At 31.5% G+C, this 15,680-nt stretch overlaps 1 pseudogene; it reads left to right on the top strand.

The window, feature by feature from the left end:
* The first annotated feature begins 14,932 nt into the window (after positions 1-14,932).
* Positions 14,933-15,411, top strand: LOC149241110 (deoxyuridine 5'-triphosphate nucleotidohydrolase pseudogene; annotated as a pseudogene).
* The last annotated feature ends 269 nt before the right edge of the window (positions 15,412-15,680 follow it).

Raw genomic sequence — 15,680 nt, forward strand, 5'->3', positions numbered from 1 at the left:
AACAAAGAAGGGGTTGGAAGAGGAAGGGAGAGGCGGATCAGGAAGGGGTTGAGCAGGAGGGGAAGGGGGGGATGAGGAAGGGTGAAGGGTAGGGGGAACAGGAGGATCGGATTCCAGAGGAGCTTTGGAAGCTGGGGCAGATTTCTTCTTTTTAACTGGTTCCCAGTGGCCTTCTTGATCTTCTTTCTCTACAACAACAAGATTAGGACATCTATTGGCAAAGTGGCCATATTCGTGGCATACCTTGCATTTAAAAGGATTTTGCTCGTAGTCAAGCTGCTGGATATGGCTCCATTTGTCCACTTTCAGTTTTATCACTTCAGGAAGTCCTTTGCCGAGATCCACTTCAACACAGATGCTCGCACAAGCCTGCATGTTCTCTTTCGGTTCGCTGCGATCTATATATTTACCAACTGCATTCCCGATGGCTCGAACAGATTCATCCCCCCAGCAATGGAGAGGGAGATGAGGGAGACGGACCCAGACTGGAACAACGCTGGGGACATCAAGCTCAGGATCAAAATCTGGTGTCCATTTGTTCAGGTACAGGCCCCTGGAATCCATAAAATAGGGCCCATTTCTGAAAATTAGGTCTTTATCCTCTTTGGATTCGAAGTGGAATGTGAAATATCCTTTCCCACAGAACCTTATGGAGATCTTCCCTTGGATTTTATCGGCCCAGTTTCTTTCAACCCATCTTTGAACGGTTCGGGGAGAAGGCCAAAGGCCTGTGAATTGGCCAATGAGGCCCTTTTCAGCCAAAGACAGAGCTGCCATGCGGGGCAAGACTGGAGGCAGCTGCACCTCCTGAATTCCATCCAATTTTTTCACAAATTTCGATAGGGCTGGCCTGGGATGCTGCGGAGGAAGCGATTTAACCAAGGCTGAGAATGTGATTTGCTGGTCTAGCCCTTCCGAGGGGGGATCCGGAGGATCCATGGTTGGGCCGAGGCCCCAACGGCCGAAGACAGTCTCAGGGCGCACGCGGGAGTCAAGCTTCGAGCAGTGCAGAGCCAGTATCCAGTATCCCTATTGTTTTAAGAATTAAATTTATTAATAAAACATAAATATAAGAATTAAAAAAAATAGAATTAATAATATAATTATTATTATTATTATTACATTAACATTAATATGTTATTAAAACTAATATTTTCATAATTTATTATTAAAAATTAAATATAAGAATTAGAAAAAATAGAATTCATATTATAATTTTTATTATTATTATTATATTAGCATTAATATTATAATAATAGAAATTGTCTTGATATGAAAATCAACCATGGTTAAGCATGGTCAACTGTGGTCCAACATTGCATTGTGACAAGGATTGTCTCTATATAAAAATCAACCATGGTAAACCATGTTTATTTTAGTGTTTACAATATTTATGTTAGGGTTTATATACCTTGGATTTATAAACCTTGGGTTTTAGTATTAATATATTGGGTTTATTATTCCCTTGGGTTTATAATAGCAATCCCTTAGGTTTATAATATCAATCATGGTCAACCATGGTCAAATTTCGCATTTAGACAAAGATTGTCCCAATATGAAAATCAACCATGGTCAATAACCATGATCACATTGTCTCAACGATTGTCTCATGGTCCAATGTCACATTGTGACAACCATGGTCAACCTTGGTCTAACGTCACATTTTGACACATATTGTGTCAATATGAATGTCAACCATCATGAACCATCGTCAATCATGGTCAACCATGGTCAACCAGGGTCCAATGTTGCATTATGAGAAAGACTCTCTCGATTTGAAAACCAATCATGGTCAAGCACGGTAAACCATGGTAAAACATCACATTGTGACCAGAACTATCTCGATATGAAAATCAACTATGGTCAATCATGTTTAGTTTATTGTTTATAATATTTATCTTAGAGTTTATATACCCTCATTTTATAATATTATTCCCTTTAGGATATTATTCAAAGAAGGTCAACCATGTTTTATAAAATCAATTGTGGTCAACCAGGGTTAATCAAAGTCAACCGTTGGCCAACGTCGTATTGCGACACTGATTATTTCAATATGAAAATCAATCATTGTCTCAACCATGGTCCAACCTCGCATTATGACAATGATTCCATCAATATGATAATTATAGTTAGCAATGTCAATCAAGGTCAACCTTTGTCAAGAATGATCAACCATGTTTTATAAAGTCAAACATGGTCATCCATGGTCATCCATGGTCAATCATGCTCAACCATGGTCGAATGTCGCATTGTGATGAATATTGTCTTAATGTGAAAATCAACCATGGTTAAGCATGGTCAACCGTGGTGCACCGCTATATTGAGACAAGGATTGTCTCTATATGAAAATCAACCATGGTCCACCATGGTCAACCATGTTTATTTTAGTGTTTATAGTATTTATCTTAGGGTTTATATACCTTGTGTTTATAATATTAGTCCCTTGGTTTTAATAATATTCCTTTGGGTTCATAATCCCTTGGGGTTTCAATATTAATCCCTTGGGTTTAGAATAACAATCCCTTGGGTTTATAATATCAATCATGATCAACCATGGTCAATCATAGTAACCATGGTCAAATATGGTCAACCATGTTTTATTTAGTGTTTACAATATTTATCCTAGTGTTTATATACCTTGCATTTATAATGTTAGTCCCTATCGACCAACATCACATTGTGACGATGATGGCTAACATTGGTCCAATGTTGCATTATGACACAAATTGTCCCAATATGAAAATCAATCATCATGAACCATTGTCAATCATGGTAAACCATGGTCAACTAGGGTCCAATGTCACATTGTGAGAAAGATTCTCTCCATTTGAAAATAAATCATGGTCAAGCATGGTCCAACGTCAGATTATGACAAGGATTGTCTCAATATGAAAATCAACCATGGCCAACCATGTTTATTTTAGTGTTTATAATATTTATCTTAGGGTTCATGTACCTTAGCTTTATAATACTAGTTCCTTTGGTCTAATATTATTCAATGAAGGTCAACCATGTTTTATAAATTCAAGCATGGTCATCCATGGTGAATCATGCTCAACCATGGTCAAACATCACATTGTGACAAAAATTGTTATGATATGCAAATCAACCATGGTTAAGCATGGTGAACTATGGGCGAACGTCACATTGTCACAAGCATTGTCTCTATAAGAAAATCAACCATGGTCAACTATGTTTATTTTAGTGTTTACAATATTTATCTTAGGGTTTATATTCCTCTGGTTAATAATATTAGTCCCTTGGGTTTAATAATATTCACTTGGGTTCATAATCCCTTGGGATTTTAGTACTAATTCCTTGGGTTTATTATTCCCTTGTGTTCATAATAACAATCCCTTGGGTTTATAATATCAATCATGGTCAACCATGGTAAATCATAGCCAACCATGGTGAATCATGGTCAACCATTCTTATTTTAGTGTTTACAATATTTATCTTAGGGTTTATATACCTTAGGGCTATAATATTAGCCCCTTGGGTTTAATATTATTCACTTGGCTTCATAATCCCTTGGGGTTTTAGTATTAATCTCTTGGGTTTATTATTATCTTTGGTTTATAATATCAATTCCTTGGGTTTATTATTCCCTTTGGTTTATAATATCTATCATGGTTAACCATGGTCAATCATAGCCAACCATGGTCAACCATCGTGAACCATAGTGAAATGTTGCATTTTGACAAAGATTGTGTGAATATGAAAATCAGCCATGGTCAACCATGGTCAATAAGCATGGTGTAATTTTTTCAAAGATTGTCTCATGGTACAACATCACATTGTGACAACCATGGTCAAACTTGGTCCAACTTCACATTCTGACACAAATTGTCTCAATACGAAAATCAACTATCATGAACCATCATCCATCATGGTCAACCATGGTCAACTAGGGTCCAATCCCTTGGGTTTATAATATCAATCATGGTCAACCCTGGTTAATCATAGCCAACCATGATCAATCATGATTATTTTAGTGATTAATTTTAAATTAATTATTAATAATTAATTAATTAATTAATTATATTTAATTATTAATAGTGAATGAATTGACTATTTAATAATTAAATGAATTATTTATTATCTAAATAATTAATAATATTTATATTAATAGTTATAATTAATAATATTTATTTATTAACAATATTTAATATATTTTAATATTAATATTAATATTAATATTAATTTTAATTTTAATTTTAATTGTGTAATATTAATATTAATATATTAATTTAGTATGTTAGAATTATAATATAGTATATACAACATATATCAATCACATTTATTAATATAATTAAGTTAGTTTTAACAGTGATAAATATCAATACTAATTATAATTATTCAACCATTTAATTTATATAACTATTTATACATTAATAAAAAATTTGCATTTTCGATCTTTTAGAAATATAACTTGAACGTATGTGTGTTTTTTACTTAAGGATAGAGGTAGATCTCTTCCTAATCCCGTCATTGCAATCCCTTTTCCCATCGAACCAGATGCACGTGAGGCTTGTTGCAAACGAGTTCATAGAAAGTTACAAATAAAGAGATTTATATTGATATCATAACAATGGTTTCTTTCATCGAACCATATGGACGTCAACGTTGTCGCAAACAAATTCAGACAGATAACAATGGTTGCTTTCATCGAAGCATATGGACTTCAGCGTTGTCCCAAACAAACTTCGACAGGTAAAAATATGAGCACATTCTATTTTGAAATGTGATGGATAAGGGCTATGTTAAAATTTCAAAATATTTTTGAAATTTACAATTAATTGATAGATGATTTTGTCTAATAAGTTTAAGATCATTGTATTTTTAGATAATCAAACAGATTAGCAGGAAGTATAAAGTTAATTGTTGCTTCAGTGTTTAATTGGTAATCTAGAATGTTAGCACAATTATTTTAGTAAAAGTGAATGATTTATGTTTATAATATTAATGTTAAGTTTTTATTATACTGTTAATAATTATTTATCAATAATTATTTATGTAGTTAATATAAGTTTATAAATTTAGATTAAAAGAATAAATAATTATTAAATATATAGTAAAGATTTAATATTAATAAATTTCATATACCAATTGGTGTCTAAATACATAATAATAATAATAATAATAATAATAATATATTTAAAATATTAAGTTTTAATATTAATTTTTAGTATTAAGATTATAATATTAAATTTTCATATTAAAAATTTAATATAAATTAAATATTTTACTAAACTAACCATTTTTAATTAAAATTGAAAATTTATATTATAAATCCAATATTAAAATTAATATTATAAATTTTAATATTAAAGTCAAAATAGTCTACACAATCAGACAATCTACTGAACACACCGTCTGATCGTGTGACTCACTATAATTTGAGTTGCGTTGATAGTATCTTTCGGTAAATGATACCATCAACAAAGCGAAAATTAGCAATTTAATGGATATCCTTTGTCCTACATCAAATTTAATAACTATTACACAATTAAAATTGTTACTATTACGGTTGAGTGAAGGCTTCTAATAGGATATCCTTACCATGTTATCTTTCTTGTAATAAGATCTCCGCTATTCATTGATAGGGTGGTTAGTTAAAGTAGGAGTGAATCCAGAATTGACGGATGCTTGGGTTATGTCTGCAATATGATCTCCTGTGCTTGGCTTATGTCTGCAATAAGGTCTCCTTTGATGAAGCTATTAGGCAAAAGTGTCCTATTAAACAATTCGATAATACTAATGTAAAAGCTGTTTCATTTGACAATTCAATAATATGAGACTAAAAGCGTTATCATACAACTTATGTATGAATTTAATTATAATTGGATATGTTATAAAAACTTTATGAGAATATACATTTTATTTTTAATAATTTTTAATAAAATTTAAAATATATTATTTAATATGTTTTAAAATAAATTTTGGAATTTGAAATATAAAATTAATTGTGTATAGTTATATTAATTTATATATTTATTAAATTATTTAAATTAGTCATAAAAAATCATTATATGTTAAATTAGTATAATTAATGTTCAGTTGTTTAACTCAATAAAGCAACACATTCTAACATGTAATGTCAAGAGATACATCCCGTGTATGACTTTGAAGATGGCTGGTAAAGATATAGGGAAAAATAATGTAGGTTTTATTATGAGAAAAATATTTTAAAATAAAAATAATTGATGAAAGGAAACATAAAATACAAAAACGATTGATATCGTGATAGAGGATATAATTTAAATGAAGTCTGAAATGTGTTACTACGAATCAAAAGCCATTGTAAGTTTAGAATGGAGATAGAGGATATAATTTAAATGAAGTCTTAAAGGTGTTACTACAATCAAAACACATTTTATGTTTAGAATGGATGTTTAAACCCCTCCATGCATGTTTCCAGTTGCTCCAGCAGCTTATATGTTGATGAATCTTGCTCTGCTGCTCCGCAGCATATATTGTACAATCACGTTTCTGTAAATATGTATACAATGCAAATTCAATCTGGCTTCTGTAAATATATGTAAATTGTGCATTTTGAGTTAATACAGCTTTTTCTAGAGACTCACCCCTTATTTTAAAAAAAAAGTATATATAAATCCAAAAATAATTGATGACATTTTCTAGGATATAATTTAAATGAAATATTATGATTATTATTGTAAATTAAAATAAGTTTTGTTTTTTATTTTGAAAGATAAATTTAATTTTACAATTGAAGGTCTAGAATGATTTATCTTTATCAATAAATGGTGTTAAATTATTTTTAAGATATGAATAGAAAATTTATATAAACAGAGTTATTTTTTATAATATTTATTTATTCAATAATTTTCTTTTATTGCTTGTCATTTTGACATTGAGATATTATATATCAGGTGAAACAAGTGTAGATAAAGTTTAGCCAAGGTAGAATTTAGGATGGAGGAGAAAAAAGGTAAGTCTCTATCAAAATTGCATCTATTGTCGTTGTGTCTACCTTCCTGGGCTCAAGCTTTTGTGAACTTTCATGGCCCGAAGGAATGGCTGCGTGCTAGCTTCTAGACCCCTTATTCAATGTAACAATTTGTATTTATAAGAATCTAGCAATTGATATGGAGCATTAATCACATGACAAACCCAAAGTGCAAAGCACCATGCAGAATAGCAATGGCATAGAATTACCCAGTGAACAATGGAAAGTCTATGTAAGATGTCTATTCTCTAGGTTCAATTTACTTGTTTGAATGAAGGTTACATTTCATACATCATCATTCTTCAATCCTGGGTGGATTTTATTACCAAACTATTTAATAAGTTTATTATTTCTATGCGAATATATTTATGTACAGTCTCTGACATTTTCTTTTTCCTTTTCATTATATTATTATCTATTTTTATTTGAATTTCTATGGTTCTTATGGAGAACAAACTCAGTAGCTTAATTTGGAAATCAAGTTTCCTTTTTTCACTCACTTTTTAATAAACAAATACCCTCCTCATCATTTTCATCATTCTTAAAAATTCACATCTATTTATAATAAAATTCATCGTAATTACCCTCTCGTACTAACCAAATACAAACCATCTATTTTTTTAGGGTTTTGTTTGTATGAAAATTCCATGTTATGTATTTGTGTTATGAAAATTCTATGTTATGTATTTGGGTTGTATATCTATTATATCTAGTAGAATAAATATTTTTCTCTGGTTAGGAGAGCTTATGTAATCAATAGTTAGTAAATTGTTAGTAAATTGTTTATACGGTTAAAAGAATATTGGATTATACGAAAAAATATTCAATTTGATGCCAGAGATATATTAAACTGAAATTGCGCTTATTGACAAATTTCACTTGTTACTAATTGGAATAGTTTGTCTTAACGAGAGACCTAAAGTCATTTTGATTAAACTTTACTTTCATTCTTTTATTTTTTTTTTTAAGAAATATTGCAATTTCTAAAGAAAATCTTTTTCATTCAAAATAAATATGAGGCTATTCATATTAATAACATATCACAAAAATAATAAACTAGCAATTGCATGACATGTTGCAATGGAAATCCCGTAAGGCTATGGTATGTTACAAGAAATTTTGAAAACTAGATAAATATTGAAAAGAAATTATTTAATTGGATCATCCATAAGAAGTTTTTTTGACTTCTTACTAAAAGAATATTTTTTAAAAGTTATGAGAGATATAGCGAAGATTTTTATTAGTATTAAAAATGATGAGGGAAGCCATTATGGAGTAATTTACTATGCTTTTCACTGGTGATTACATTCTTGTATACTGAATAATAATAAAGTTAAAAGGAAATCATAAATGTGGGAACATGAATTTTGTGGCCCATGGTCTTAGAGCCTATTGATTATATGTGATGAAGTTGTTAAAGTCTTGAGGATTCTCTACTGTAATATTCCTGAATTGGATAGAGGGCTCAATTTTGCTCGTTTGGCTTCTTTTAAGCCATTAGAAATAGTAGATATATTATTCAATTTTCTCGTAAAGGATTCTAGGGTAAAATATGGCTTTCATGTATTTTTAATTGTTTGTGTTATCATGTATTATAAAACACATTTATTTCTATCTCATTACTCGACATTTGTTAATATTTGTTAAGCATGGATAAGGATCAAATCTCATAAAAAAATTTGCATCTGAGATTTGATCCTGCTAAAAACTTGGTAAGAAAACGAAAGAATTAATTTATTAATATAAAACTTTAAAATATTGTAGAAGCAATTTATCAAAAACACAAATTAATACAAATATATTATTATCATAATATTAAAAGTCATATTTCATTGTATAAAAAAAATTAAAATATTTTTCTTTTAATTATTGACAAAATCCTATAAGTACACAAGTTCATCTAACCATTTGGAAGTCCTAGCATCACATTAACAATAAAGCATCAGTCCAAGGTCTAAGGGAGATAAGGGGCTCAACCTTCAGGTTGACACATCTCAGACTCCAGATCCATTTTCTTCTCTGTTCGTTTTCTCTTGAGCCTTCAAAATAACAAGAAAATGAGAAAATTAATTTATTGTGTTAACTGGACATTTGTTAACATTTGTTAAACATAGATAAGGATCAAATCTCTTTTCACTATAAAAAAGAAAAATTGCATCTCGAAAGGAAGATTTGATCCCCTAAAAACTTGGTCAGAAAATGAAAAAATTGATTTATTAATAAAATACTTTAAAATATTGTAGAAATAATTATCAAAGATACAAATTAATACAAACATATTATTATCCTAATATTAAAAGTCATATTTATACTGGATGAATATAGTGAATATGCATCATAAGATGTGCTATTTACCATGAAGAACAACATAAATATATTTTTCTACATCATCCAAGGTTGGCTTTGTATCACTCTTTATTTCTTGAATTTCACTCCTTCCTTAACTCGTCAACTTCCTATAAAATACTACTACAAGGAAAACTATAAAATATCACCATATCTTAAGAAATCATGACTAGAATTCACTATGAAGATATCCACTATGCTAAAAGGGAAACTATGGAAAATCCAGTTGGCTGAGAGTTCTTCTTATTCTTAATGTACACTGAAACAAATACTACCGATATCAATTGAAGAAGCCACGCCTAAAACCCTATTCAGGGGTTAAAGTTGCCATAAAATGCAATAAAAATAGCCATAAATAGCCATTGAATCTCTTTACACACCTCCGTATCTGGATAAAGATTTCCAAATTCAAGGTGAAGGTAAACAACTGAATCGGTATCTATATCAATTTTGATAGGGATACGTAAGAAATCATTGTTTAAATGAAAAATAAATAAATATCAAGATATATTTAAAACATGTATTATATTCATTAAAATAAATTGATTATGTTAAAAACATATGTTAAAACCTATTGATAATGAATTGGTTATAAAAACATAACTATCAAAATGGTACGCCAGACTCTCCGATGGGAGGTCATCGCGCTAACAGAAGTCACTCAGCGAAGTAATTCTTTACATATGGTAGAATAATTGACCTGTTTTTATTTGACTAGGATCCAACACTTTTTCTAAACTAACTGATACCGGCCATGACGGGTTTCAACAACTGTGATGGGTCTCAATTGGTTTCCTCCATGACCATCCCACAAGCTATGAAAGTCCAGAGGAGTTGATTTATGCATGATGAATTTGCTTATATGAAAAGCAAACACATTGTTGATTTATACAGGATGAATATAGTGAATATGCATCAAAGGACATGTGCAATTGGTATTACCAACTACATTCAAAGATATACTCATTGTTGATTTATAGAGGCTAAATATAGTGAATATGCATCAGATGACATGTGTTATTTACCATGAAGAACAATAAAAATATTTTTTTGGGTCCCTGGAACAATAGAATGTTCACCCTACATGTAATCTTAAGTTAAAAATGACAGAGAAAGAGCAATAAAAGAATTATTGGATAGGTTACCCAGGGGGCATGAAGCTGAATGGGAATGCTACATATTTTAGTAAAAAGGGCGCGAAAGTTTCCTCTGAGCTAGTGTTGCATGTAAAGAATCTTTTGCCTAATGCTATTTTGTCGTCTAGAGGTTCTTCTTTGGCTGCTGGGTATGATATATCTAGCGCAACTTCTTGTGTGGTGCTCGCTTGAGGGAAGGCCTTGGTACCAATAGATTTGTCCATTTCCATACCTAAAGACACATATGCTTGTATAAGTCCTAGGCTCGGGCTTTACTTGGATGCACTCGATAGACATTGGTGATGGTGTCATAGATCCAGATTATCGTGGTCCAGTGATTGTTGTTCTCTTCAATGACTTTGATTAGGGTTTCTAGATTAAGGCTGGAGTATTTCTTTGTTAATTATTGAGAAAATTCTCAGTCCGCAGGTTCTGGAAGTGGAGGATTTGGATTCCACTTTCAAGGGAGTTTGTGGGTTTGGGTCTACGAGGGTTTAAATGTAATTTTTTTATGACAATCGTTTATGGTTTTAAACTCTTCGCGCCTGTTTAGAAGGCCATGCATAGGAAAAATTTTCTTCCATATTGTCTCATTTTTGTAAAATGGATAGCAATTGGAATACCTGTGAGAAACTCTTTGTTCTTTCTTCATCAATAAATCTAGAAAATGATTTCTATACGAGGAATTAGTCTTTTTGGAAGAGGCATAGGGCATAACACTTCCGAAGTTTTTACCTCATCCTGCTTTCATGACTCTTTTCAGGAAATAGTTAGACTGTCTTTAAGATAAGCAGAAACTTAACATTTTCCACTAGGTAGTCACAGTTGGATGCATTACCTTGACATTTTTATAATTTTGCTGAGGGAATGGCTTAGTTTATGAAAGTGATGGATGCCATTAAAGGTATCTTGAACACAATTACTTTGATGGGTTAATTTGAGGATTTCGAGGATGAGCCTGAAATGCATTGCGCTCCTTGCCTAAGTTGGAAGTTCAAGAGTTATTGATCTGTTGAAAGAGAGAGAAGCATCAGGAAATCATTTCCTATATGAGGAATTAGTGTTATTGGAAGAGGCACAAGGCATAATAATTCGAACTTTTTATCTCATCCTGCTTTCATGACTCTGTGAAGAGACAGATAGAATATGTGTTTGAGATAAGCAGAAACTTAAACATCGATGTTTGCGAGTATTTGGACAAAGTCATATGTCATGTGATAGATATTCAAACAAAAAGATACCCTAAGCTTCAGTTTGCTTCAAGGAAACCTTTTCAAGCTCTCATAGAGAGAAAAAAACATGAATGCATTCAGTACGTTGAAGAGATGTGATTAAGGAACCTGAAGCCTAACAATTTTCTCCATGATCTAAGGTTGGCTCTGTTTCACTCTTTGTTTCATGAATTTCACTCCTTCCTTAACTAGCCAACTTCCTATAAAATACTACTACAAGGCATTTAACTATGAAATATCACCATATCTTAAGAAATCATGACCAAAATTTACTATGAAGGTATCCACTATGCTACAAGGAAAACCATGGGAAAATCCAATTGGTTGAGAGTTCTTCTTAGTCTTAATGTACACTGAATAATTTTCTTTTAATAATTGACAAATTCCTATAAGTACACAAGTTCATTTTACCATTTGAAAGTCCTAGCATCAAATTAACAATAAAGAATCAATACAAGGTCCGACTAAGGGAGGTAAGGGCTCAGCCTTTAGGTTGACACATCCAGATCCATTTTTTTCTCTGCTCGTTTTCTCTTGAGTCATCAAAATAACAAGAAAATGAGAAAATTAATTTATTATGTTAACTCAACATTTGTTAACATTTGTTAAACATCAATAAGGATCAAATATCTTTTGACTATAAATTTCATCTCGAAAGAAAGATTTGATCTCTCTAAAAACGTGATAAGAAAACAAAAAAAAAATAATTTGTTAATATAAAACTTTAAAACATTGTAGAAATAATTTATCAAAAGCACAAATTAATAAAAATATATTATTATCCTAATATGAAACATCATATTTCATTGTATATAAAAAATACTTTTAATAATTGACAAATTCTTATATGTACACAAGTTCATCTAACCATTTGAAAGTCCTAGCATCACATTAACAAATAAAGCATCAGTCCAAGGTCTCACTTAGGGAGGTAAGGGACTCAGCCTTTAGGTTGACTATCTCAGACTCCAGATCCATTTTCTTCTCTGTTCACTTTCTCTTGAGCCTCTCTTTCCTTTCATCATCCTCCTTATCAATAAATCTGGCAAATTTGGAGAGTTTAGAGGTAGGCCAAGGTCAAAATTTTCCTGTGCATTTATCTCCATTGGTTTTGTTTTGCAGGTGGGAAACGACTCTTACTGATGGTCAGTGGAGCCCATCTCCCCATCCACTTGTTTAACACATGTTTGATAAGATGGGAAAACAAAATTTTGATCAAAAATTTATTAATAAATAATAAAAACCAAAAGCAATAATTAACTATCATTCCTAGTCAAATAACTATTATATATAATAGCAATAAATTACAAAAACAATGTCTACGTTTTATTGTCTAGGGTACCCAGTACACTAAAGTAAACTAATTAAACAACCATATGTTTTGAAATATCATCCCATCACTTCTTAAAGTAGTTCAAGTTTCAAAATAGACCTATAAATAAATGTGATTGTCATTTTATTTTTTACTGAAAACGAATTTAAATTGCTATCGAGGTACTAAAAGTGTTATCAAATTTAAATTGTTATTGAGGTATTAAAAGTGTTATCAAATTGAAATCCTTGTTATCAAGGTATTGAAAGTGTCATCAAATGAAAATCCTTGCCTATAAAATACTACTACTATGAAGTATCACCATCTTAAGAAATCATGACGAGAATTCTTGTCTACAAGAAAATCCAATTGGCTAAGAGTTCTTCTTAACGAAGACCGAAACGAATCCCATTGACATCAATGGAGGAGGCCATGCCTAAAACCCTATTCCTGAATATTATTTCGTGAATTTTACTCCTTAATTGACTAGCCAACTCATAAGAATGTGACTCACTTGAGAGAACTTAATAGAATATGCAATTTATACAGGAAGTTTGTCAAGGGTTTTGGTAGCATCATGGCACACCTCACTGATCTTACCAATAAGCATATCAATTAATGGATGGCGGCTGTAATGGAATTACTTTCTTATCTATGCAAATTGTAACACTCAGGCAAGCATCTTTGAAATACTTGTAACAAAAGGTGAAAATGATTGACTTCATTACTAACGTTAATTTAAAATTGATTATCTCAGTATATTTCAATTTATCCCAGCATTATTGTAGCAAAAGACACCAGATACTTAGAAAAACCATTACCTTGGCTTCCTATCAAATTGTGATTAAGGAACCTGAAGCTTGAAAATTTTCTCCATCATCCAAGGTTCACTCTGTTTCACTCTTTGTTTCTTGAATTTCACTCCTTCCATAACTGGCCGTCTTCCTATAAAATACTACTACAAGGCAAACTATGAAATATCACCATATCTTAAAAAATCATGACCAAAATTCACCATGAAGACATCAATTGAGGAACCCACACCTAAAACCATATTCGGGGGTTAAAGTGGCTATAAAATACAATAAAAATAGCCATAAATAGCCGTTGAAGTTGTTCACACACCTCCGTATCTGGATAAATATTGGCTAATTCAAGGTGAAGGCAAACAAATGAATCCACGCAAACAACGGCTAGGTATCTATATTGATTTGGATAGGGATATTTAAGAAATCATTATTTAAACGAAAAATAAATAAATATCAAGATATATTTAAAAGATGTATTATATTCATTAACATAAATTGATTATGTTAAAAAAATATGTTAAAACCCATTGATAATGAATTGGTTGTAAAAGCATAAACTATCAAAATGGTATGTCAAACTCTCCGATGGGAGGTCATTGCTCTCACAGAAGTCACTGAGTGAAGTAACTCTTTACATATGGTACAACAATTGACCTATTTTTATTTGACCAGGATCGAATGCTTTTTCTAAACTAACTAATACCGTCCATGACGGGTTTCAACAACTATGATGGGTCTCAATTTCTTTCGTCCATGGCCATCCCACAAGTTATGAAAGTCCAGAGGAGTTGATTTATGCATGACGAATTTTCTTATATGAAAAGCAAACACATTCCAATATATACTCGTTATTGATTTATACAGGATGAATATAGTGAATATGCATCAAAAGACATGTGCAATTGGTATTACCAACCACACTCAAAGATATACTCATTATTGATTTATATAGGATGAATATAGTGAATATGCTTCAGAAGACATGTGATATTTACCATGAAGAACAATAGAAATATATTTTTGGGTCCCTAGAATAGTAGAATGTTCACCCTACATGTAATCTTAAGTTAAATATGACAAAGAAAGAGTAGTAAAAGAATTATTAGACAGGCTACCCAGTGGGCATGGAGCTAAATGGGAATGCTTTGAATAAAAATTGCGTGACAGTTGCCTCTGAGCCAATGTTGCATGTAAAGAAGCTTTCGCCTAATGATTTTCTGTCATTTAGAGGTTGTGATTTGGCCGCTGGGTATGATCTATCTAGTGCGACTTCTTGTGTGGTGCTCGCTCGAGGGAAGGCCCCAGTGCCAACAGATTTTTCCATTGCCATACAAGAAGGCACATATGCTCGTATAGATCCTAGGTCTGGGCTTTGCTTGGAAGAACTCGATAGACGTTGGTGCTGGTGTCATATATGCAGATTACCGTGGTCCATTGAGTGTTTTTCTCTTCAATCACTTTGATCAGGGTTTTGAGATTAAGGTTGGAGATTGTATTACTCAGTTAATTATTGAGAAAATTCTCACCTTGCAGGTTCTTGGAAGGGGAGGATTTGGATTCCACTTTCAGGGGAGTTTGTGGGTTTGGGTCTATGGGGGTTTAAATATAATTTTTTTATGACGCTTGGAAAAAGTCAAATGTGGTGTGATAAATATTCAAACAGAAAGATACCCCAAGCTTCTATCCGCTTCAAGGAAATATTTTCAAGCTATCATAGATAGAAAAAAACATGAATGCATTCAGTACGTTGAAGAGATGATGGAGATGGAGAAAATCATAGTTCTCTTGAAGAAGGCATTTGTTACTTTCATCGAAAAAAATGGTCGAGAATGACCATCAAGGGTATGGAAGAAATTAATTTGGATGAAGTGC

This window comes from Pinus tabuliformis, chromosome 8 (assembly GCF_031772625.1).
Source record: "Pinus tabuliformis cultivar Carrire ecotype Pingquan chromosome 8, CPIR1, whole genome shotgun sequence".
In the NCBI taxonomy this organism is placed as follows: Eukaryota; Viridiplantae; Streptophyta; class Pinopsida; order Pinales; family Pinaceae; genus Pinus; species Pinus tabuliformis.